Source organism: Psittacula echo (assembly GCF_963264785.1).
Source record: "Psittacula echo genome assembly, chromosome: 8".
Taxonomy (NCBI): domain Eukaryota; kingdom Metazoa; phylum Chordata; class Aves; order Psittaciformes; family Psittacidae; genus Psittacula; species Psittacula echo.
Window position 1 is genome coordinate 5546188 of NC_137744.1, and position 26370 is coordinate 5572557.

A 26370-nucleotide genomic window follows, 5' to 3' on the forward strand; every position below is an offset into this window, starting at 1 on the left:
TCAGAAGATTTTGTGGATTGCTGTTCGTGGCATCTGTGACAATCATTTATCGTAACGTGTTCAAAACTCATTAAAAATAAGTTAAAATACACAGTGGCCAGGAGAATGTAATTCCAGTATCATCAAACTATTTTTCCCTACCCTTACGCACCTGATAATAACAGTCAATTCAGTCAGTAATGCTTCCTCCCAAATGAAGCTCCTCCTGCAGCGGCCAGATTGTATTTCGTAGAGCAATCTGAAGCACCAGCTCTGCGAAGACAAATTCCATCCTGGGCTGCAGGTATTTTTGGCATCCCACAATCATCAGGCTGTTTGACTGAACAAATATGAGAGATCTCTAGGGGTGGCTCCCCTCCTTTGCTTCTCAAATGCTTTTCCATCAGTCTCTTCTTACCAGTTCAGCCTTTCAGACTTTTCCCATATGTTGGCTGCAGTTTAGGCCTGGACATCCCAAAATATCTAAACAAGGTATATCACATATTCTATTGGGTTCCACAATATTTCTGGTTTTCCTTTTTTTATGAGAATGCACTGGGTTTAGTTTACTGGTCTTTATTCTGAGATCATCTTTGTCACCTTGAGAGACAAGAGATTATCCCTTTATCCTTAATTATTGCTTAAATCCTTCTGGTGTTATAATGTTAAGCATCACTGCTTAAAAAATTAACAAATGTACCAACTAAATTGTCTCAGAGACTAGAGGAATTTGCCAAAAAAGAAGCTTGAACTGGTGTGCTGTACCAGTTGTGATTCTGAGTATCAATGAACAAGGTTTGTAAAGTGAGGTAGCATCTTTTATTGGACCAGTCATTGGCTCAGCAGATAATGCGAGTTTTAGCATGGTTTTGAGCAATTCTTCATAGCACTAAGATGAATTTTTAATGCGTAGGAATATTTTAATTATTCTAATGTACTGTAAAAAAATCAAACTTTAAAATACATTCATGCTTATGCTGTCTCCTCTTGTGCATGCCAGGAGAATATTTTCTTACCCTTTGGGAACAATAGGATATTATATTGAAAAATTTAGTAAAAAGTATTAAAATTATCATAAAAATATAGTTTGCAAAGCTTTCTCAGACTTTGAAGTTACTATGTATATGCATAACATTCAGCTGTGTATATTGTTCTGGTTCAAACAAAGCTATCACCAGGATGGCTGCAGTCTGGCAAGACATATAAGCACATGTTTTATGTTTCAGTGGTCACTCACAGCTTAATGTTAAGCCTGTGTTTAAGTTTTTTGTTAGACCTGAACATGAGTACATGGTTAAGTACTGAAGTGCTTCACTTCTTAGGTTGAGCTTCACACTCTCACTGAACATGGGGCAAGTCCACAGAAAACGAGGGCTGTCCCCTGCACAGAGCCTTAGACGCCCACAAAGCATTGCACAACTGAGCCCCAGCCCAGACTCAAGGTAGCACACATAAAGAAACAATAATTAACACATGTATTTAGTAATAGTCTTAAATATACACTATGTCTATCAATCAATTCTTTACATGAGTAGCATAATTACTGAAGGAAGGACAACAAAATGTAAACAACAAGTACATCACGTAGGGCAGATAAAACTGAAAGAGAAACTACAACCTTTCTCCCCTTATGAAAGGAGACCTTCTCTAAGGTCACTGTTTTGTTAATCCGTATGCCTGGAGTTCTCTTTTTTGCCTCCAGTCCTTTTCTGGCTCTCTTGCTAAGAATTCCTCCTTCACCTCCTCAGCTCCTTTTCCCTCAGTCTAACTCTTATATTCACTGTGTCCATTACTCCTCTAATCAGTGACCCTGGGACCTCTTCTTTGTTTCCACCTCGCTCCTGTCTCTAGGGCTGTTGACAAAGAATCTATCAGTATTTCAGACTACAAAACTGTCATGCTGAGAGCTGCCAATATAAACTTTTATAAAGGAACATTATTTTCCCACCAGACTGAGATGAATTTGGGCCTTTGACTGAGAATCTCTATTTCTGGACAGCAAATGCTCTATTTGCTATACTGACTTTCCTTAGTGCCTGGCATGCTTTTCTTCACTGCAGCTTTATTAGATTCACGTATGTGGCAAAGCAAGCATGCATTACTCACTTCTGCCGATTGTCTTGTTACAAAATACTACAAAAGAGTATTAGTTAAATGAAAAATGCCCTTTTTACATTTAGGGAAAAGTCATGAGTCCATTTTGTGGTGACAAACTGTGGAAGTGATGGGCAGAAAAGCGAGCCTGAAGGAGACGAAGGCAAAGAGGCGGTTACTGATTAAGCTGCAAAGTCAAGAACACATCCTCTAATGGCCATGCTCAGACTGGTGTCGAAGAGAATTCACTGCCCACACAGCCACTGCCTCACAGGAGAGAATTCCACAAGAAATTCCAGTCCTCCAGAGAATCTGCTGAGCAAGCAGCACGCCCAGAGCGATCAGCAACCCCAGCCGATTAAAATTCGCCTGTGCAACTGCAGTGAGGCAAGCAGAATGACACCAGAGATATGTTAGGGACCTGGAGTCTAGGGAGGTCTAGAAAAGCATTGCTAAACACTACCAGTAGAGGAAAACCAATAAACACTCAAAGCTCAAAACTGCCTTCCACTGACCTGACTGAATTCTCATCATTGGACACAGAGTAATGTTAACCTTAGCAATGAGGGGTGTCATCTCAGGTTCACCCTGTTTCCTTTCAGGCAAACTTCCCCCCAAGGTCACCTTTATGGACAGCACACCGTTTTGGCAAGGTGGGCTGATTCTCAGTTTGCTCCTTTGTTTGGCATCACCGCGCTATGCGTTCACCTGCCTGGGGCTGCTGCAGGGGACCAGGGGCTCACCAAGGGCTGTTACGGGTTAGGCTCTCTAAACAGAGAAGAGCTGGGGTTAACCCCATGCCTCCATCCTTGGCATTTTCTCTATGTCCTAATCTCTGCTTGCTAGTAAGAGTTGCTGGGTGGTGTCTGAGTGCTGATGGAATGCAGTGCCCACACCTACGCCCCAGATGCAGCAGATATTGCTGCAATAGCCCAGCGTCTTCCTAATGGCAGCAAGACAGAACAGTGCTTGTGACTGTGGTCATTGTTCGGACTTAGTTTTGAACATGGACATGAGCGCATCTCCTTTGGCCATGCCGTGAAACAGTGCTGAACTCGACATGTGCTGCCTACTGATGCAGCTAAGCCCAAGTTGTATGTACACTGCAGCTGTGTGAAGGTGTTCCCAGCTCAACAGGGCTGTGTTGGCAGAGATTTCTAATGTGCTGTCAAAACTATGCATTGACTGGCGCAGCTTGTTTGACTTGTTATGTGTGGGTTTGCTTTGCAATGTGTCGATATGGCCATGCACTCAGGCAGCAATTTTCTGGCTTAACTGAAATAGTACCTATAGCAATGGCACTTCTGAACTATGTAAATGATTGCTGTGCAGGCACATCACCAGTTTAACTTCGATTAAGTATTCCAGTGAAGAGGCAGTTCTAAAAAAAGCCAAGGAAACAAGAGCTCTGGGTGGGTCTGATTGTTTACATCCCTGTGTTGCAGGCACACTACTTGCATATGGAGTAGCTATATCTGTTAACATGATATTGATAATGGATTTATAGCTAGACAACATTCCAGCTGGAGAGGTTTCTTATTAGCAAGATGATGCAATTAGGCACCGAGTGTGCGCACTGCACTAAGAGCCTATAGAAGGCTTTGGAGCTGGGGTGGAAAATCAGAGGTTAATCTTTCCAGGGCTTTAGCAGAGTTCTGTTAATCATGCAAAAGTATATCAGAATTGGAACTGATATTATATGGCTAGTATAAAAGCTATGATGCTTTTCATATGCTTTATATAATGCTTTAATGCTATAATTATAGACACCCGCAAATAGCATCCTACTTTCTCTCACTGTTCTACCTAAATAAGATTAAATATATATTTTAGATATCATAACAATATAACTAGTTTATAAGGAGCTTAAGGAACAGCGTATTTTGTTATATCACTTTACCTACTGAACTTCAGCCCATTAATGATAACAGAAATCAATCTTCTATTTGCCTTTGAGTAAGAGCACATTACCATTTTTGTAGCCAGCTGCACTGCCCTTTTGCTTTCCTTTACCTAATGAAATACTATGAACTTTCAAAGAAGAAACACTGATGGAAAATGAACCTGCCTTCACCCTCATCTACTCCTATGGACGTCTTTTATTTAGAATACAGGTGTCCCTTTTCATCTGTGTGAAGCCTATACTGCCAAAAATAGAAATACCACAGAACACCTGTCCCAACAGCAGCCTGGGTACAGATATTGTCAGTTAAAGAGATTTGTTGCTTTTTTTCATGCAGAGTGTCACAGAAGTTGTCAAGGGAGTGCAGATTTTCTGTTAAGGAGCAGAGGAGGTGATAGGGGTATCCTGTTATGCTATTTATCTGTGAGCAATGGGACTGCCAGCACTGAGAGGCAAAGCCTCAACAGAGTTGCAGTTTCTGCTCCTGGGTGAAGATGAAAGGTGGCTCTGCAAGGCACAGGCTGTCGAGCCCAGCTTGTGTTTCCTCTTCGCAATACAGAGGAGCCTGTGACCACACACACAAACACATGCACGAGTTTCCTCTTGAGAGTACACAGGAAGAAACGTGATCACACACACACTCTGATACAGACCCAAGCACACGCACAGACTATGTTTAATCCCTGTATGAAATATTATGTTGTCAAAACAGACCCTAGCAAAGCTAAAACTGAAAAAACACTAAGGATGGAGAATCCTCAACTTGCCTGGGTAACCTGGTCCAGTACTGCACTACTTCCTACTGATATTTTCCCCCTATAATATCCAACTTGGGTCTCCTGAGCCACAATCTGTTCCCATTGCACCTTGTTTCTACTTTCTGGCACTGCTGACAGGAATTTGGTTCTGACATGTCTAACTCTTGGCTGTTCCTCAGCTATGCAACTGAGTGCATGGGATGAAGGGTTGCCAGGAAAGTCACCCATTTGTCCAAGCGAACAAATCTTTGTTCTTCTGCAAGTTAGAAATTTCTTAGCATTTTAGTAGCTCTTCCTGTCAGCTGTTTTACTGCTTGCACCCATTTCTTGGAGATGGCCATGGAGTTGCCCTGAAGGGAGAGCCGTGCCGAGGTGGCAGTGTGTCTACCTCTGCTTCTTTAAAGATTGCATCACAAGAGAAATACAGTTCTTGACAGTTATGGTGCAATGTTTCATCTCTTGGTAATGCTCGGAAAGACTAGGAACCAAATTCTGACCCAGCTTCATGCAATGATAATCCTGAAATCCTCACGTTGGGAATTCACATGGGATCATTTTCCCAAAGGCCTAAGGACACTTTACAGACTCTTCTCTTGGGATTTCTAATATTTTCCAAAGAAATTAGAGTTGCTTCCACTATTCACAGCCTGCTGCTTCTGCTGCCATGTGAAGTGGCGTCTACGTGCTTGTCATGCTCAGCAGGAAAATGAGTTCAGTCTCAGCACTACTTGAGTGTCCCATGGGGCTGTCAGGAGAACGATGACCTTATTTCTAGGTTATTTTCTTCTACTTCTTCCCAAGTGAATAGTCCTATTAGTGAAGGACATGTTCTCTCCTACTGTGTCCCCCTTATTCTGTGTCATGTGCTAGAGGCCTGGAGACGGTGCCAACTTGAATCCAAATTTTACCCTGGGACAAGTGTGCAACACCTCTTTCCTGAAATATAGCTACTTCCATTTGGCACAGTTCGATGCTGTTTCCTGATAGGAGAAAATGCCACTGAAATTAATGTCAGCATTAGAAATTCTTCCACATCCTGTATAACCATCTGGGAATAATAAATACAGAGAATATAACAAATAGGTACATCTTTAGAATTGCTCGCTGAGAGCATTGCTTTAATTTCTTGGATAAGCTGCTTTTCTACCTTAATTAGCAGAACTGTGTCTGGTTCATTTCAAGACTTACTGAAAATTCATACTAGCTGAGGCCAGTTTCTGTTCAATTACTGTACTAAGAGGATAAGGTGCAGCCACAACCCTGGTTTCCATCACGCAGACACTGGAAATGGTCGTTCCACTAAAGATATTGTGCAAGATTTTTGTTTTCATAATGAAGTTGCTCACTGTGTTTTAATCAGTCTGAACAGTGAGACAGGAGGGGTGGGAAAGTGCTGGGCATGGGAGAGAGCTGGGAGGCAAGAAGAGGAAGAGGCACAAGAGGGCAAGTGGTGCAGGGCAGCATGAAAGGAAGGGGGAAGAGGGAAGGAAGTATTGCTATAATGTAAAATCCACTGCTCTTCTAAAACAGTCCACTCTGCAGATCCCCATTCTGACCCTCTGTGCAAGTTACTGCAGCCATGGCAGCTCGGGACTGAGAGCAGTTTCATTGCCCTGTTTATGCTAAGGAAGCGTATCCTCTGTGTGTTCAAGTCAAGTACATCACTGTCTCTTTGAATCACAGAATCCCAGAATGGTTTGAGTTGGAAGGCACCTTAAAGCTCATCCAGTTCCATCCCCCTGCCATGGGCAGGGACACCTCCTACTAGAGCAGCTTGCTCCAAGCCCCTGTGTCCAACCTGGCCTTGAACACTGCCAGGGATGGGGCAGCCACAGCTTCTCTGGGCACCCTGGGCCAGCGCCTCAGCACCCTCACAGGGAAGAGCTTCTGCCTAATGTCTAAGCTAAATTTACGCTCTGTCAGTTTGAAGAGTCTTTGTCTTACTGACTAAGTGCTGCCATTTGCAATTAGAAAACATAAAGGGAAAAGCATTATTTACAATGCTTGAAAGTGAAGGTTTGGGTACAGTACAACTGAGTCATCATTTACAACTATATTTTTGGTAAAAAGGGGCTGGTTCAGGAAACCACACAGAAGGTGTTGGCTTTTTATCTAGAAAAAACAAAGACCTCTCTGAATGTGGAGCTCCCAGGACAGGGATGCCCAGCACGGGCTATGCTGCGAGGTAAGGGAGGCAGCAGGAAGCCTGCTTGATCCCTTCTCCGTGGCAGCTGCAGCAGGTAGCCCCATTGCTTCCCAATCTCTTGCAGCCTAACCAGGCTCCTGAGATTATGCTGTTGGCTAGCAACGGGCAGGATATCATGGCATATTCCACATGAAATACTGGCCAGATAAATTCTTGCTCCTCTGCAGGGTGACCAGCAGCGGTCATCTAGCAGTTGTGCTCAAAGGATGTCAGCAGGCTGAGCTGCAAAGTGCTGGGAAGTCTGGAGTAGTAAAACCAAGTACTGGGTTGACCATGGCAATAGATGTGCTGATACAGCAGCTCATTCTCTCCGCTCAGACAGAAGCAATCAGCTGGAGTTCAGGCCTTTGCTGCTCTGCTCTGATCTAGAGATAATGTGATGCTAAGAGTGAAATTCATGGGGGAGATCACTGATCCAAAAGCTGGACCATTTGTTTGGGATCCATGCACAAAAGGAGACAGGAGGCCAGAGAGATAAGGATGCCGAGAAGACCATAGACACTTCAGTATTGTCCCGTAGTGCTGGGAGTCTGGCAGATGAGCGCTTTGAGACTGTGGACAGCCGTGCCCTGATCCTGCTCCCCTTACCAAGGACGGTCCCACAAAACCAGCGGCACTGGTCTCTCATAGTGCCCCAGGCAGGCCCTGGCTCCCAGCAAAGACCAGAGCAGGGGGTTATTCATCAGCTTATTATCTACTCAACAACATTTGCCACTCTGCCTTCTCCTCACTGAATTTGGGCATTTCCTTGGCACCCCCAAACATAAAAAGTCACGCAGAGAACACAGCGAGCCTTATCTGCCCTTCTGACTTGGATTCAGAATTCGACTCTTCCTTCTATGACTCTTCTTGCTGGGGTGGGGACCACTGGCATTGTGCAACTACTGCTCTCAGAAAGGATGCCCAAACACAGAAGGCTCATTTTTTTTTCCCTGTAAAACCCGCTTTCAGAGATTTTTCTAAGGCTTCCGATGCCCTCAGAGGAAAATCCAAACCTTTTTTCCCCAGATTTTCTGCAATAGCTTCAACTGGAAAAAAGAAAACAATCCACCACAGAAGCACTGTACAAAAAGGAAAGGCTGAAGGGAAGTGAAATCAAAAGTGAAATGAAATTTATACACACAGGTTAAATATTTCAGGGAAGTGCCTGTTGGCAAAGGTCAGGGAGGAAGATGCTGCTGGGAGGGATGGCTCTTAAATTCTGCTGCTGATATCAAGTGCTGGAACTCAGTACAATACTTACATTGATATTTGCCTATTGCCCTTCAGAAACAAGTGTGGGATATATAAATAGGAGATTCTGCAGAAGTAAAATTGAACCAGAAGGTAAATGAGAAAAAAACCCAATCTTGCTGCCTCCCAGATATCTTCCTTTCATCCCCATTTATGCCGCAGCTTTTCCACACAGTGCTCTTTCTTCTACCATCTCCCCCCCTCCCAGAATATCGCGTAGTATTGGAGTATGATTTCTTACTGCTGAAGAAAAGCTGCATTGTTCAGCATCTTCCTCTACTGTGTTATGCCAGTGGCACCAATTTTGGCAGAGTCTTCACAGTTTCCTCATGTCTGACTTATAAGAGATGATGAAAAAGATGATTCATTAAAAAAGCACATCCGAGGAAGTTAAACCTGCGTATTTCAATGTGGCTTGATTTTCTTAAATGGCAATCAAACGTCAAAGCAAGGTTTAATCTCAAGGCTCCATCTTGTGGCGAAATGGAGCAAATTCACTTATTGTGAAGTTCATATTTGCCCTGCCTTAATTTCCACCGGTCCTTCTGTAACTGCCTCCTGACACGGTAACGCCACAGGCACGTACATGGAGCCTAACCCAAGCAGGAGCAAAAGGTAAAGCAGTGCCGGGCAGAGGGAATATGTTTCTTGCTGTCTGAGCAATATCCAAGCTGTATGCATTTACATTAGGCACATGTGCATCTCCTAACCAACACCCTGCACACTTACATACGGCTAAGTTTGATTTAATACTCTTGAAAGCCTAGAGCGGCAGACAGAGCTGTGACAGTTATGAGATATCCTCAGTGCCCCGACCTTCTGAGTATCTCTGTCTAATATAATTGTGCTTATGTGCATTTGTATGACAAAAGTCTCGCAAAACTGATTTTTGATCCGTTAGCAGAAATTCTGATTAAAAAGCTGGTTTATGAGGGGGAAGGTGTCACCAGCCAGCGAAGCTCTGCAGCCCGATCGGGGTGGGCAGCACCTTGCTTGCACCATTTGGCCACTCTTTCTGCTGTTAAACTTCTGCACTATTCCCACATACTGTCCTGGCAGTGCCCCTCAGCTGGGAACAGGAGTTGAGCAGCCCTGCCTTCAACAGATAAAGCTTGGGCTTTCCGCCGGGTGGCTGGGGAGGAAGGAGGACCGCTGCTTTATCTTCCTTCCTCCAGCACCATGCAGGAGTGCGTCATCTCTTTTCTTCTAAGTATAAAGAAAGGCTGGTTTTTAGCATGCAGGAGTTGACAAGCTTCCAGGAGCACATCCTGGGCAGGAGTGGCAGGCAGCAGTGGGTGCTGCCTGCTTGTCCCACCAGCCAGCCAGGGAGCCCTGGACCTTGTGGCTGTGCTGCCTGGGGTAAAGGTGCAGGTCCTGGGCTGGGCTGCCCTGGCTGGCAGTTATATCCTGGTAACATTTTTAACATAGAATCATAGAATGGTTGGTTGGAAGGGATCATCCAACCCAATCATCAATCATCCATCATGGCATCATTGATCCAGTTTCCAACCCCTGCCACGGGCAGGGACACCTTCCACTAGAGCAGCTTGCTCCAAGCCCCTGTGTCCAACCTGGCCTTGAACACTGCCAGGGATGGGGCAGCCACAGCTTCTCTGGGCACCCTGTGCCAGCGCCTCAGCACCCTCACAGGGAAGAGCTTCTGGCTCTTTCTTGCAGCCCCTTTAGGCACTGGAGCTGCTCTAAGTTCTCCCCAGAGCCTTCTCTTCTCCAGGCTGAACAAGCCCAGCTCTCTCATCCTGTTTCCATAGCAGAGCTGCTCCAGACCTTGGAGCATCTTCATGGCCTTCTCTGGACTCAGTCCAACAGGTCCACAACGTTCTGATCTTAGGGCACCCAGAGCTAAATGCAATACTCCAGGAGGGTATTATTTCTCTTTTTGTGATGCAGGGAGCACAGCATCATTTCCCAAATCATATCCTGGTTATCCAGGTTGGATATCTTACTGTAACACCTTTTGGCACAGTTACGTGCCCACCTGAAAGTGCATCAGTGAGTGCACAGCCAGCTTGTGCCTTTGCTAAACACAGGGTGAACTCTCGCAATTTGAGGGGGGATAATTGTACTGATTCAGAAGCATTTAACAAACTGAAATATCGTTGTGCTCCATGCCTTTTTATTTTTTCCTGTTCCAGCTACAATGTCAAGTAACTAATGAATGCAACATGCTGTGGTATTAGGTTTAAAGCAGTCTTTTCCTGTTGCTGTTCCTTACATGTTGGTCGCACCCTTAATGATCTTCATAGGAAATATTTACTTTGAGGAGCTTGGGCCTAAGTATGCCAAGTGATCAAAACCAGGCAGGGCACAATTTGCTGTCATATGACTTCAGTTTTTCCTGGAAAGAAACAGGACCAGCAAATAAAATATCTTACGTTCAAAATTAATACAAATCAGCTTGAAAATCGTGCTGTCCCAATAAATGAACACTCCGTTCTTTCTCAGGCAATCTAATATTCCTATTTGATGGGAAGAGAAGCTCAAAGAAGAATAAACACTGGGGAAAAGTGAGGTCTGATGGTGCTGCTGGTAGCATTTGGCAAGCTGTATATGCACCGTCCATATGGGTGTTGTAGGTATATCCTTGCAGCTTCCCATTTTGGGCTATTCTGAAATGGGGATCTTGGCACTGAAAAAGGGGAAATAGCCAAACTTCTTCTTTGTGCAGCCCTCAGGTTTAATATCATCAAGTCTTTTTAAGTAAGCAGAGGATCAGCAGCCTGATACAATGGATATTGCTTAAGGTGGAAAATTGCTGCACCGCTTGTTATTCCTGTTGTTGCTTCACCTCAATTGCTTACAGTCTAAATTGCAAGAAATTCATGCCCATGTGAAGGTGTATGTGTAATACATATTTACACTGCTATGTGATGTAACCTCTTCATGTGCCATAGAGGCCAAGGGAACATGATTTTATCAGGCAAGAAATTTCTGCCCCTTGCACACCCTTGATGCTATGTGGCCTGGGAAGCGGGGCAAATTCCTTCATCACCCTGCAATCATTCTGGGGCTAAACAGTGATAGGAAAGCTTGGACAATTTTCTGTTACTCTATTTGGCTGATTTTCTTTGCAGGTCTTGTTTTATTAACCCTGATACCTTGGTAAACCTAAGTCAAATGTGCAGGAGCAGGGGTTGCTGATTAATTCACCGGTCTCATGTAAACTGGAATTTCACCTGTGTTTTGCCCATTTACCAATTCTTGCCTTCCTGTGATGCCATGCAGCATGTTTTGTTTGTCACTGGGCCATGCTGCAGCGGTGGCGGCTCCAGGAACGCTCTGGCATACACCAACACTTCATGTGCCTGCTCACCGGTTTGGCCCTGGGATCAATTCATAAAACACTCTGGTTAGACGCTGGGAGCCCACCACTCCAGCTCTGCTCAAGCTGCCTTCTGCAACTACCACTGCCCCCGTTGTGGTGTCACAGCATCACCTAATTGCTGGTGAGCCTCCAGCCAGTGCCTGGGAGCTGCTGAAATCCCCGAGTAGCTGCCATGGCTGCATTCGTTTTGAGATACCACACTAGTGGTCCTTACCAGGAGAAACCTTTCTGGAAGTTCGGGCCTGCAGTGAGTGGAGCCTGTGACAAATCCCAGCCAGAGATGCGAGTATTGCGTTGGAGGCTGAATCTTGGGAAGCAGTCAGAAGAAATCTTGACCACCTTATGGCCCCAGCAGCCTGATGGCTGCTGATCAAGATACTGACACCTCTGCTTTATTTGCAATCCCATTCTGAAACGTCATGGTTCCATTTCATACAGGTTATGGAGTGCTCTGAGTGCTGTTTTCACCTCCTGCAATATTCTTGCTCAGCTGAGCCTTACCAGATTTTGAACCCTGCCAGGGAACATGCTCATCCCCAGGCTGCTGTGTCCTGACTCTCCTTGGGGCTGTCATTACATCAACTGTCTTCTGTCCTAAATCCTCACTCTTGGCAATCTCAGATCAGTCAGTGAAGCATTGATGTCCCATCATTCTCTGATAGACCAGGGGCAGCTGTAGCAGGGAGCTGGGTGTGCAGATGCAGTGGTACTGGACCACTCTGCAGCATCCTCAGGTGGATACTGAGGATGAAGGTGAGCACCTTCCTCTTGGGTCTGCTCTGAGTGAGCTTCCAAGCTCCTGCCTATCTCTCTCAACCTTTATGGCCCTAAACTCATCTTTCAGTGAGTTTTTTGCCCTGTGACTTACCTGCCTTCTTTACTTGCCGCTCCCTCGATGGAGACATCTGCTATTTCTCTGTGCTGCACGGAGCCTTTCAAGAGATCCCCATGCTGTTTGCAAAATAGTTTGCAGTTTAATTTTATTAGATTGTCAATAAACCAGCAGGGCATAATTATGTATCTAGACTTGAAAGCATGGCGATCACTCCCTTGTTCTCCATGAGCTGTAACTTAATGCAAAACCCTCTGTCATTTTCTATTTTCTAGTTCTTTCATTCATTCCTGCTGAGTAATTAAAAATGGCTTATAAATAAACACTGGGGATGATTTCTGAAATGTTCTGTATTTACTTGCAGGGCTGGGACTTCTGTCATTGGCCCACTTAAGTGCTTTTGAAAGATTGTATACAGGTTCCTTTTTCAATGCATTTGAAGTTTGTAATCCTGCTTAAATACACGAAAATAGGAAGGATTAACAAACTGCCACACTGAGGCCAAAAGAAGACAGAGCTAAAAGCAATCAAGGAGCAGCCTATCGGATACATGAAATAAATTAGGGGAAAAGTGGAAAACTGTCAACAAAAATAATATGTTATGGATCCTCAAGCCTTTGTGTTTATGCTGGAGGAAGCCTAAAATAATCTGTGGTTTCTGATGCTTGATTTAGTTTTCCACAAGCCTAATTAACACCAGATTAACTTTGCTGCCACTATAGTTTATTGCTGAGACTGACAAATGCTTGCTGTTTATTTGTTTTCTAAGAAAATGACTGGAGGCAATAAGAGCATGACACAGTTCATAAGCTTGAAAACAATGCTAGAATATTCATTTTTATAAACTTAGTCTTTAGGAGAAACGCCCATGACTTTCCAGATTAACTTCTGGCCCTACACTCCTTACAAAGGAAAAAATCCCATTGATTGATTGTCCCACTGATTTAAGATACAGCCAAGTGAATTTAAGCTAAAAATTAAACATGTGCTTAAGTGCTTTGCTGAACACAGAAAGACTGTGCTGTACACGAAAAATAACCTACCAGCGCCGGGGCTTGGCCAGGTATGGACTCATGTAGGATGACCCCACTGAAGTCACTGAGGTTGTGATGCAAGGAAAACTCCCTGCATGGTACATGCGTGCAGAAGGACATCTTGCCACATGAGAGCCGGGGCTGCACCTCCTCAGCCTGCAGAAATGGGCTGCACATGCCAAAAGTTGGCAAACAGAATTGCAGCCGCATCCTTTCATGATTTCGCACGTTGGAAACACGTACTCTGGTCAGTGCCTCCATTGTGGCTCCTTCTGGACTTCAGCCAAGCTAAAAGACACAGAGCTGGACAAAAAAAAGACCTTAAAAGGTTACCTAAATCCTCACGAACCTCCCAGCAAGTCTGCACTGGGCACAGGTTGAGATCTGGGCAGAATGTTGGTGTTTTACAGGGCTGATCTTGATTCATGTTCTCTTGCTAGGACAAACCCACTTAGGAAAGAGTACCCAGTGTGGGAGTAAGGAGACAAGTGGGGAGCAGGGACCCCTAAGGAGGGAGAAGCAAGTAGCAGCTTGGCAGACCTCAGGCACTGGGCATCGTTTAAAGCCTCTCTGGGGACGCCAAGCACCAGATCTGATTTGGTGGTACTCCATCAGGAACTCTATTGCTTTGGGGGGGCTGCACTGGGCTCCTGGCGGACCCTCAGCCTGTGAAGAAGGGAACAGATTATATCTGCATGACTCGAATGGAGGCATAGATGAGGATGAACAATTATGCACTTTCATTCCAAGTCAGAGCCAACATAGTCACAGAGTTTTCAACCTTGAGTCTTCATCTCCCCCCAAAACAAAGGCCAAAATATTCTTGTCTTGGTGCTGACCTGAACCCGGGTTATTTTTGGAAAGGCTGAACAGATAATGTTCAGTGACACAGCTGGCAGCAGAGCTAGGAGATAAACAGAAAGTCATAAGCCAGTGTAAATGTCTGATGATAAGGGGCAAATGTCAGGATTTAGTGGCTTTCTGCTCTTTTCTGCTCTGTATTATAAATCATCAACGGCAAAAGCTCACTCTGGCTCAGGGGAACTCATCTCCCAAGGGACAGTCCACACTGCTCTTCCTGGCCATGAGAACCGGAGGTGACACCTCTGAGCATCCTGCATCTGGACGCTCAGAGACCCGTGGTCCCACCTGCAGGATGCCTGTTGAGCATATCTTAAAGCTAGTGCTGCTGTCTGAAATCCAGCTTTTAAAGGATTTATTTTGCAACAGACATCGCAGCCGCCTACTCCAAATTGCTCTGCAAAGCTCTGATTTGTACCAGTGTTGAGGCAGCCCCCGGCTCGCTCTAAAGCTGTCGCCCTGCCACCAGCCAGCCTGAACAGAAAAGAACAGGACTTAAAAGAATTGTGCTGAAATGGAAGAAAAATGCTCGCTATTTCTTTTCTTCTAACATCCAGACAGTGTCAGGCTAAAAACCTCACTGAAAAAGCTATCACTTTATTTAAGGTGTACTTGGGGATCAGCTATTACAGCACTGAATTTATCATGCCCCATAATATTGTTAATCTTGCTATGAAGTGAGTAAGACAGGCTTGGGCTGTAGAGCCATTTGGATTTAATAATACACTTCCCTACCTTCTTAGCCCAGATTTCTCAACCAACTGTGCAAGGATTTATTGTTTGCTAACTGTAAGTGAATTACTACAGGGTAACACGATCCTGGGCTGAATGCAGAGGAGAAATGATGTCTTTCACATGGCCAGGGTGAGCCCACAATAGGCTGGGGCTGCATCCGCAGGTGGCTCCTGCTGCAGGGAACACCATTTCCTTCAGGCAAGAAAAGAAGATGAGAAGCCTTTTCGGGAGGGTGCCAAATCATATTTTCTCTTAAAGTAGATGTGCCAGAGCCTGGTGCAGCTGGTCACAGCATGGGGAAGTGGGCCTTCATGGCACTGGGTATACCAACCCTGCCTGCCCAATACATCCTCTCTACCCAAACCTTACTGGCAGCATCGTCCAGTGGTGGGAGGCTGCGATCAGCCTCAGCAGCTTCCTTCACTGTCAAAGACTGCTGCAAAGGCAAAGACTATGATGCAAAATGCATTGAGAGAGGACAGTGATTACTTTGAATTGTCTTCCAGAGAGAAAATGCTGCTGTCCTGAGTGGGTGGCAGTGGAGCTTTTTTCTTCAATATATTTTCTAAGGGTGTGGTAGACGCTGAGTTATTCTGCTCTTTACCCTCCCTCTTGGCTTCTAAGCTGCTCTCCATGGCTTACTCATCATGTAACAGCAGTTCTCCTTTCCAGATGCTGCATCACGTAATGGGGCAAGAGAACCAGGCAGTCTCCTCCTGCTTCTTGCATAAGCTGCAAAGCTGAGGCAGCTCTGCCATTACTGCAGACAGCAGGAAGATACAAACAGGACCCAAGCCCTACTGAAGGAGCGTGTGGTTTGAAAACCCAAGCTCTGTAGCTGCCTCTGCTAAATATTTTGGTTGTGTTTATTCATCAGGTTCAGAAAAGCGGAGCTGAGTCATGTAACAGAATTAGAGGGCGTTTTGCTGGGCTTTGGATGCATGCCTGTGTTTTAAATCCTATCCCCATCTGCCACAGAGGACAGTGCTGCTCGGGGCAGGGGTCAGTGCTGGTGTTGGAAGGGGGTTCAGTTTGGTGGGGACAGCATTTGGCCATAGGCTGGCGCGTTATTTATGGACAGCTGCCTCCCTGCTATCACTTCATCATAATAATTACACCCAGGAACTGCAAAGCACAGGGCTGAACATTCTCTTTTGCTCTGGTGCAAGCCTCTGCCAATCTCTACATTAGTAAATGTAGGCAGCTTTTCTTTCCTTTTCTATTACTTTCCCTACTTCTCTCAGTCCGCCGTTCCCTCTCCTCACTGCTACAGAGCTCGCTGTGCTCTACCTCAGTGGGTACACGGCAGATCATACCCCTTTTCAGGTCATCAGAATGATGTCCCCCGAAGGGACAATCAGCAACTGAGTCAGCAGAGATGTCTTCCCATGCTCAGCCCCTCACCTCTGAGCACCCGCTTGTGGCTGTGGCTGAGGCCAGGGTGCACACCCTGGCTGCTTCCCCATCACCTGCAAAGCTCACCCCATGCTGGTGGCTTGCGCCAGGGCTTTGCCATGAGGTGGCTTTAAGATAAAGGAGATCTGTCAGATATTCAGCTAAAGCCTAAATCCAGGTCAAAGTTGCTTTCTTCTGCTGGTCCTTATCAGTCTTACTGATGGACCACAGAGCCTGAGAGCAGGTCACAGATTTCTGTGAGCATCATGAGGCCAGTGACACCTCAGATAAAAATCGTGTGTTGTAGAGTGACACTTTATGGGACAACATCACGTAGACATCCTTCACGAGACCTTCCAACCTAATCTTCCTCATTCCCTGCCAGCCATTGTACAGATCCTTATGCTCAAATTTTCTTCCTTTAATTGCCATGGAAATTTGATAATTTCATCCTAAAAGAGAGTTGAGGAAAACTCAGGAAGAGCTCCAATTACTGAAAACTGGAAAAAATTAATCTTGATTAAAGCACTTCCCCCATGAAAATAGGGACCTCCTGAACTTTGCAGAGAGCTGATTGCTCGGAAGCTGTTCTTCAGGCAATGTCGAACTGTACTTCTGCCAGTTTTGCCTGCAATATCACAATAAAAGGACCGAGCCATCACAAGGCAGAAAAAACTATCTTTAGAGGTGTAATTTAGTGGGCTATTGGCAAGACCTTGCTTTAGTTCCCTTCTAAAGGAAAGCGCCAAAATATGCATATTACCCTCCAAATGCATAATGGCTGTAAAAGCGCCTGTCAGCTGTCAGCACCCATAGAGCTTCACAGATGAAAATATAGGACTTGAGCATCAAAGATTTCTTTTTGCCAGCACCAACAGAAGGAATAAAAGACAAAATGGGCTCTGTTTATTTGGCACTTCTAAGGTGAGGAGGCAGAAGTCCTTTCCAAAGAGCAGCACACTGTGGATCTGTGTTTTCTGGAGGGCTGATTCCCGCTAAGGTAAGAGAGCATTGGGTAAGAAGTGCTCCAAGTCTGCTTCATAGCATTTAAGCACACCAGGAGTTTGCATTTAAAAGCAAACTATTTTATTTTATTTTATTTTATTTTATTTTATTTTATTTTATTTCATTTCATTTCATTTCATTTCATTTTATTTCATTTTATTTTATTTCATTTAATTTTATTTTATTTCATTTTCTTTTATTTCATTTCATTTCATTTTCTTTTATGTTATTCTTTTCACTTCATTCGTTTCACTTCGTTACTTTCTTTAATTAAGTATTTTTCTGATATCCTTTGAGTCGCACATTCACCTGGCACTGTACAGAGTATGTGGCTCTTCCCTGGTGCCTACAGTGTCCAAGCTTTTACACCTTGGATGACAATACAGAGGAGCATGCCCGTGCATTTTTACGCTTGCCTACCTCTTCCCACCCACCCTCATACTTGGCACCACAGATGCTTACAATTATCTGCAGATGCAGAATGGGAATGCAGATTCTGTGGTTATAATTTGTACCCCCTAAAATTGTCCTTTTGAAGGCTTGTCTCCGAATTTCTCCAGGCTTTCAACACTCTATTTATTCAGCAATCGAGTCGCACTGTAAGAGAGCAAACATCACCCTTGCTCCCAATCCCCCTCAGCAAGGAAGATTTATTGCATTATTATGCTGAAATGTGCCAGATTTGCTGGGAGGGAGAGGACTTGCCTGCGTGGAACAACCTCAAGGTCAGGTTGCCCTTGGATTAGGGCCGGACCTGCCTTGGTCCTCCCGACCCTCAGGCAGGACCCAAGGACACAGCAGAGCAGTAGCTGCTTTTCTCAGCCAGCCTAGAGATCTCTCCAGAACCAGGGTAGCTAAAACAGCAAATTATTCCCCAAACCCTTGAGCTCCCTGGGGCTCACCTGCCCCATGAGCTGGGCAGAGCCCATTTTGGGACTGCTGCCAGCGTTTGGGGTGATGGGTGAGCAGCACCATTCAACCTGAGCTACTTCTGTTGAAGTCCGAGCTGCTTTCGTTCCTGTTTCTCAGTGGTGCCACAAGAAGGCAAACACGGACCCAGTGGTTATGGGGAACTGAGGAACGTCAGGAACTGGGAGCAGCTTCAGTTTAAATGTGTGTTCATACTCATCAAAACTGATCATAAACTGGAAAATCTAGAACTGCTGACCTTTCCTGACCTGACAGACCTTGCTCTGAAGCTATTGAAGGGCAAGTAGTAACAAAATCATGCTTTACAGTTACGTTACCCCCAAAGAGCTGCCATTTTTTTTGTCAATCACAAAAGTGTTCCACTTTAAAGCTTTTGCTCTAACTCAGCTGGGATCCATCCTCTGCTGTGGCTGCTGAGCCAGGTCCAGATCCAGTCTGAAACCCTTCCTTGGTCCCCAGCCCAAAACCCTTGGTCCCCATCCCAAAACTCTTCTGTGGTCCCCATCCCAGTGGAGGCTTTGTGGCACCTTTAGCTCATCATTAAATGAAGCAATGAGGATAGAAGGAAAGCAGAAATCCATGGACCTGGCCAAGATCCGTACCTGAGATGCAGAGCCATCAGAGGATCGTCACAGATTTCCTTGCCCCAGGGTGAATTTGAGGCCATGAGTCTGTACTTTCCTTTATGTAATGTTTTGCTGAGGGATGTCCAAAGTGGGACAGGACTGCATGGGAAGGCTGGGACCCTTTAAACCCCCACTGCTGGAGCTCTGCCTCCCTTTCAGCTGTCTCTTTCAACATATTTCCCCCCAGATACAGCAAATCACATAGTCAAGTTCATCCCTGCTTCATACCCGTGATGTTGCTTGTGGTCCACACTGTGGCCCTCAGTGGTGGCCTATGATACCCCTGGACAGCCCATCATTTCCACCCATGTCCCCACTGCACCCCAGAAGGATGTCTCCAAGGGGCCAGAGCTCCAGCCACGGCCACTTCCCCTGGACTTCATTATTTCATTGACAGCAGTCAATATCTCCCTGCCTAGGAATGTATTTACTTATAGGCACATAAGTAATTCATTTATAAAATTGAATTATCTGACTAGGGAGATTGTGTGTTTTGATTGTGTAGCAGTACTTCTGAAACCGACTTAAAATTGATACAAGCCAGATGGGAAGCGGAAACAGTCCATTTCATGACTCTTTAAACGTTTAAGTTGGTTAACCCTTGTACTGCACAATTTTTGAAGTTGGGGTGTAGTGTGGAAGCAATTTGTTGGTGAGTTCTGAGGATGCAAAGTGGGCTGCGGGTCCTTGCCGTGGTGTGTGCCGAGGGGGGAAAAGAGTCTCTGCAAGGACTCTTAGTAGGAAAAAGTACTTATAAGAGAGATGTTTCATCTTGTGAGTTGTTACGGCTGGAAGGATTTCTAAGAGAATAGGGCAAAGTCCCAGCAAAAGGGTGTTTGGGTCCTGGGAAGGTTCCTGAGAGTGTGGGATAAGAAGTAAATCACCCGGCCGGCAAAGCCCAACCCAGCCCTCCCCGTTCCACCATAACAGGCATCCGGAAGGCGGCATGGAAACAAGATTGTCAGGAAGCCAACCAGAAACAGGAGTGAAATCAGCCCATCTGTGTCCCTGGATGCGAATGGACAGTGGGGATGGTGAACAGGAATTCATTTTGCTTTAACTATGTTTCAGTCATCAGAAAAATGAGGAAGAGAGAAGGCACATGAGGAGTAGCTTCCAGGGCTGGTCACTTGTTGGGAAGCATGACTCCAGCCACAGTGGTTTGGGCTGTGAGGACTCCTCAGTGCATATAAATGGAGCAAACTCCCAAACTCACTTTATTTCTCTGTTCTGCCCTTTTTGTCTGTTTATTTGTTTTTATTTGTTTCTTTGTTGGGGTTTTTTTGGTATATATTCTATCCCTTTTGCCATTGGAGCGTATTCCCCTGTGCCAGGCTGGATGCTGCCGTGGGCTGTTGCAGAGACTCTGTATGGCATAATATCCCGGCTAGGACAAACAGGACTCAGCCATAAGCCCAAACCCTTCCAAAATATCTACCAGCCCAATTAAAAACCTGCCTCAAATTCCCTAAGAAATTAAGGAAGAACATGACATGGCCTTCCCATCTTTTTTATCTGCAGCCGAACAGAGGGAAGTAGATGCCGGGGCACATCTGCATCAAATCCCCGCTCTGTCTCTGTTAGCAATAACCTCCACAGGTGCTGGGGGTTGTGTTGTCTTCGCTGCTTACTGCATCCGCATATACACGCCAGATCTCTCCCCTCCGTGAGAAGTCTCTTAAATTAAATTGCCTCTAATTGGTTTACAGTTCTGCTTCTGCCGCGTTCGCATATTGGAAAATCGAAAGTTCTCCAGACTGAAATACTTTACAATCTGGGTTTCCATTTCACTAATATTTTCCAAGCTGGTTTCCTGTTTTCCTGTTGCCAAAAACACCCATCAGCAGCGAATAACATAATTCGCATTCCAAGTGTTTGAAACAATTCTTTCTGCCCAGAAATTAGTGAAAACCTGGCACATTTTTTGACCAGAAGACCCCGCTGTGATCCTTGCTCTTCCCACAGATGGATTTTTATTGCCATTAATTGGTGCAAGGAGGAAGCCGAATGCTCACACACCTCCTCAGATTTTGGGTCCATAACTCGAATCCCAGGGTCTGCTTCACTTCATGAAACAGTATTTTTCAGATCCCGGCAGAAGTGGGTGTTCTATTTTCATCAGTTCAAAAATATTTTGTCATAAGGCAAAAATAACAGGGAAGCTGTCAAAGGGCAGGCGAACGGCTCCGGCATTGGAAAATTTCACTGTGTCTAAAGTTACTCTTTTCGGGGCTCAATGCAGTAGAAAGAAATTATGGTGTTGTGAAAGGCCGTGAAAGGAAAAACCTTTTCACTGGGGCACAAAGCCAAGGCAACTTTTCAGGCTCCGCATCTTACACATCCTGACCATTTTCTATGTCCTTAAGCTATTAAGCTGTCTGTGCCCTTCCCCGCAGCTCCAGAGATGCAAACACGGGAGTTAAGACCTGGAAGATTTAAAGAGCTATTGATTAAAACCTAGAGAAAATCTTTCAATAGTCCCTTTGGGATCTTTTTCCTGCATCCTGAACCCTGGGGGTGATGCTGGTGGAGCATCCCTGGCTGGTGTGGTTTGCCAGGATGAGTACCTAGTAAATAAACAGAACATGAATTCCTCCCAGTCAGGCTGGTTCATGTCAGGGGTTTGATAAATGGCAACATTTGCTATGAGTGTTTTGGGGTTTTTTTTCTTTTAATATAGGAGAAAAGGGAAATTATTTAAATTTCCTCAGGAGTGGCCATTTTATGAAATATAAACCAGCTTTTAAAGGAAAACATGAGAAAGGGAGAGGGTGAATTTTGACAGTATGTGGAAATACTGTATTTTCTCAGCGTAACATAGGGTTGAGTGCTCCGGAGAGGGGAGAGGTAGGTTCCCATCTCCTGCCCTTGACAGCAGCTCTGCCCCTCGGTGTGGGGAGTTAGATTGACAAAGCAAACAGAAAAGAGGAAACTATAAGTTTATGAACCCGTGTGCCTCATATCGCCTTTCTCTGCGCAGCTCCGGTCGGGTTTGAAGTGTTTGTGCAGTGGGTAAAGCAGCTGCCAGGGCAGGAGGGGAACTGGCTGCAGAGTAAGGAAAGCAAAACAAAACAAAACAAAACCAGAACAAAATAAAATAAAATAAAATAAAATACAATACAATACAATACTACATTCAAAAATCCGGGAACAAGTGATGGGGTCTGCTGGTCAGTGGCCACCTTCGACCGAGCCTCAAACTGTGATAGTGGGATAGGTGACTGATTTGGGACAAATATAAACCCAAAGTGATGCTGCTTCACCTCCTCCAGCCTGTTGCAATAATCAGCTTTAATAATAATCAGTAAAATAGTCAGCAAAATAGAGCTTTAGAGGAAAAGGCAAAGAAAGTCCAGACTGGTCCTACAGTGTTCGCATGGTCATTTTTGTTTGAATGATTAAATGTAATGGAGTTAATTCTAGTTTACACTGGTAAACCCAGAATCAGAAAGAAAAAGACATGAAATAAGTTTGGGGGAAGCAAGAGGAATATTTTTAATTAAAAAGAGAAGAATTGGCCAGAAAGCTGCTACAACGTGAATGTATTTTTGGGAAAATCTGGGAAATAATGATGACCACTTTAATCACCTGGTGCTCCACGCACTTATTGTGAATATAATTCGATTAAGTCATTTAATCCAAATCCTGCAGGTTAACATAAAAACCAATAAAAGTTGCTGATGTTTAAAAAAAAAGAAGCAATTAAAAAAGTGAACATTTCACTGAATTCTGACCGAGGGAATGAGGGAGGAAAAAGGGGAGAAACGAGCCGCCTGTTTTCCCAGCCTCATCTGAGCTCCCTGGGCTGGTTCTGGATCAGGCCCTCAACCACCGACCCCACATTCCCTCTGTTTGTCTTACTTTAAACCGAATAGCGTAAATAGCGCAGAATGTGAAAGAATGTATTGCAGTATTTTTTAGTGCTCAGCAGAAGCTGTGATCTGAATCCAGCCCTGAGAGCGGAGAGCAGCAGCACTGCGCTCGGCACTGTGCTTTAACCCGCTCTCCTCTTGCAACCATCCTCTTGATGCACTCACCTCCTTTTGCTTGTGAAAGCACTAAATCACTCACCTTGGAGATTAAATGCGGAATATTTTCTTTTCCCTATGATTTTCTATTACATGGCTTAAAATAAATGTTTTAAGAGGGGTATATTATAATTGATTGCTTTATAAAAGGGCAATGAGTAATAACCAGAGTCAAATAAACCTAGCTCTTAAATATAAACATTTCACATTCATACCTCAGAAGCATTAATAAATTTTCTCTATTTTCCAGTAAAATGTTTCGGTACAAAGAAGCAAGCGCAGCCCTGCTGCCTGTTGCTGCAAGAGCTTCTCTTCCTCAGCGCATCCTGACCCCGCGCCAGCAATGGCAATGGCACCACTGAGAGTCGTTTTGTTTAAATACAAACCTTGCAGGTCTACTTAGTAAGGCACTTTGTTTGAGGCATATGAAATAATTTCTATAGAGGAAAAAAAAAAGGAGAAAATTAATTTCCTTCACCCTTCTCGAGTTTCAGAGGAAATTCCACATTATCACTCCAGAGAGCACCCACAAAAGAAAACAGAGAGAAAGAAATCTTTTTTTCCAAGCATAAAAATAACCTGACTGTGGAGCTGCTTCCTCTCAGCTGCACAGGACAACCGCACATGCTGTCTTTGGGATTCACTAGAAAATAGGATTCACTAGAAAACAATAAAGCAGAGCTATTTCCATCCACTGCGCTGTGTCCCCATTCTCTTGCCCAAGTTCCCATGCCGGGAAGCACTCGTGTTAAACTTCACAAGCAATGAGCATCGCAAGAAAAGAGGGCTGCAGACCAAGTTTCAGATCCACCAAACGTCCATGATGCTGCAGGGAAGTTGTCGTCTTGCTTTGGTGGCTGAAGAAAAGCACGGTCTTGCCTCAAGATGGCAGGCAGGGGACTTGGATCTCAGCTGCGCTTTATGAAGTGTGTGATAGAACCTTGACTGTCCCAAAACCTGTGTGATGCTGGCAACAGCACCCCCAAACCCCTCAGCTAGCATCCCCCAAATCCCAGTGTTAGTACCCCCAGACCCCAGTGTCAGCATCCCCAGTCCCATGCTAGCATCCCTTCAGCCTGGAGCTGGCGGCGGCGACACCGTGGCTGTCACCAGTCCCATGCTGCAGCGGGTGGTCCCGGCACCCATTGCCACCCCTGAATATGATGGTGATGGGTGAGCTGGAAGGACTGAACTCGCAGCAAAGACCCGCTGGAAGCAGAGCTCTTCGGGGGGAACTCACAAACATCCTGCTCCCTGACCTGCGGCTGAATGGACCCACGGAGCAGCTTCTGCCTCTGCTTCTTGTTAGAGATGAAAGAAGCAGCTTCCTGGGGGCTGCTTGTAGTGGCTGCAACCTTCTGGCATTCCAGCAGCTGCACCGCGGCACGGCTTTTTGTTCCTTGGCTGTGCGCGGCCAGCAAATAAATGGCAACAGCAGCCTGTGCTTTTTGAAGGGTTTTAATTCAGCCCCACAGCAAAACCGGAGCATCAACCGCGGTGCAGACAGTAGACACAGCATGCAAGGACTCGGTGTGTGTGGAACAGCGGCACTGTGAACATGGGCAAGAGGCTGGATCCATCCCTCCTCACCCACCAAGCACAGAGAGGTAACAAAAGCCTTGCTATGCCCTCTCTCAATGGCACAGAGCTACACCAACCAGCACGGAGAGCCCTGAGAGCAGCCGGCGAGGTGCTTTGTACCAAGCAACAAGCTTATTTAGTGGAGTAATATGCAGGGTTGAAGTCCTGGTTTAAAAGATCAGAAAGAATTGAAGTACGCTGATTTCAGCCCAAATGAACTTTTGTTTTCCCACTTACCTGCATGCCACTCACCCTCTCCTCCCCAAAATGTTATTTGTGCAGGAAAATAATTCAGGAAGAATGACATTGAGTCTTTCAAACTGCTTAGGTTTTGACCATGCACAAATTGCTTGCTTTTGCTTCAGTTTAACCATATCTGCTTTATATTTTTATTGCCAAAAAAGCAAGTTTCCACCCCAGCTTGCCTGGCCAAGAGCCACCGGCGAGGGACCCTTGGTGCAGCTTCTCCCCAAGTTTCTGCCCCTGCGATGCTGCCTGTGGAGAGGTGATTGCACACGGAGCTGTGCGCAGCACTTTACATCAGCCGTTTAGCGTTTTCTGCGTTTTCACAGTTTTGTTTATTGTTGCCAGCTCATTACAGATATTTATCATGCTGTAAAGCGTATTCAGAAAGGCTTATGGGCTAAAGCTGCAGGGTGAGCACGTCAGCGGGTTCAATGCAACCTCCACTGCAAGTTGAAAGAGAGGAAAGGTATTTGCTGAACTGATGCAGCTTATCTCCTTGCATGGACCTCACTGATGTATCACACACCTCATCCTTCCCTACCCATGAGTTAGAAAGGGGTGACACTAGGTAATCTTTAAGGTCCCTTCCAACCCAAACACTTCTATGATTTTATGACTTGCAAGATGCAAAGTAACACTCACTGATGTATTCATTACTATTTGCAATAGAGCAGGTTTAGTGTCACTTGATCACAAGCATTTTCTTCCCTCTTTTAGGAAACCAGGACCTGGGCACTGACATTAAACATCGAGTTGTGGTAGGAAGAGGCCTTTGGAAATGAATGAATTAATATCAGATCAGTGAGAGCCCATTATTATCCCTTAAAAGCATCTTTCACCCAGGCCCTGGTGTCACACAAGGGAGGCAGAGCTCTTTTTGCAGGGCGGCTCACACAAGAGAGTATCTCAGAGAGACGGCACCAGTGGGAACACAGCCTGGTGCACATTTGCACAACTACTTCCCAAGGAAGCAAATTGTACCTGACAAGTATTCAATTACAGTTTATAGCTAAGAAAGAAAAGGGAAAAAAAGACAAAATAAACATCTACGCTGCATGAAGGGCTCTCTTCAAGTCTCAGACACTGTAAATTGAGCAAGATGATGAACATTGGCTTCCTCTCATCCAAGAACCCAATGCTGAGCTCTTTGGGAGTTGATTTAGTTATGGAGGATGGAGGAATTGCTAATCCACACTCATCCCATGTCTCCTTGCATTTGAAGATACAGCCTCGGAGTGTTATATCATTTGTTATTAATAACATCCATTGTATGCACACAAACTGCATCTCATTTCATGTGTCCGACTGTTTGGGCATCATGTGCCACAGACCATATGGGCCTCGTTTGAAACCCCTTCGAATCACAGAGGTCCATGTGCAACTGATAAAGGCCAATTTGGGGTGGATGGGGGGGGGGGGGCACTGCTCTCCAGGCAAATCCAAGAAGGACGCCCTATATGTTTTCTAAGTGCTAAACCCAAGGGAAATTACTTCATCAAAACCCGATCCAGACCACAGTAATGAAGACTGTGATGTAGCCAGTGTTCAACCATGTTGACTTTACAGTACTGGAATTAATCC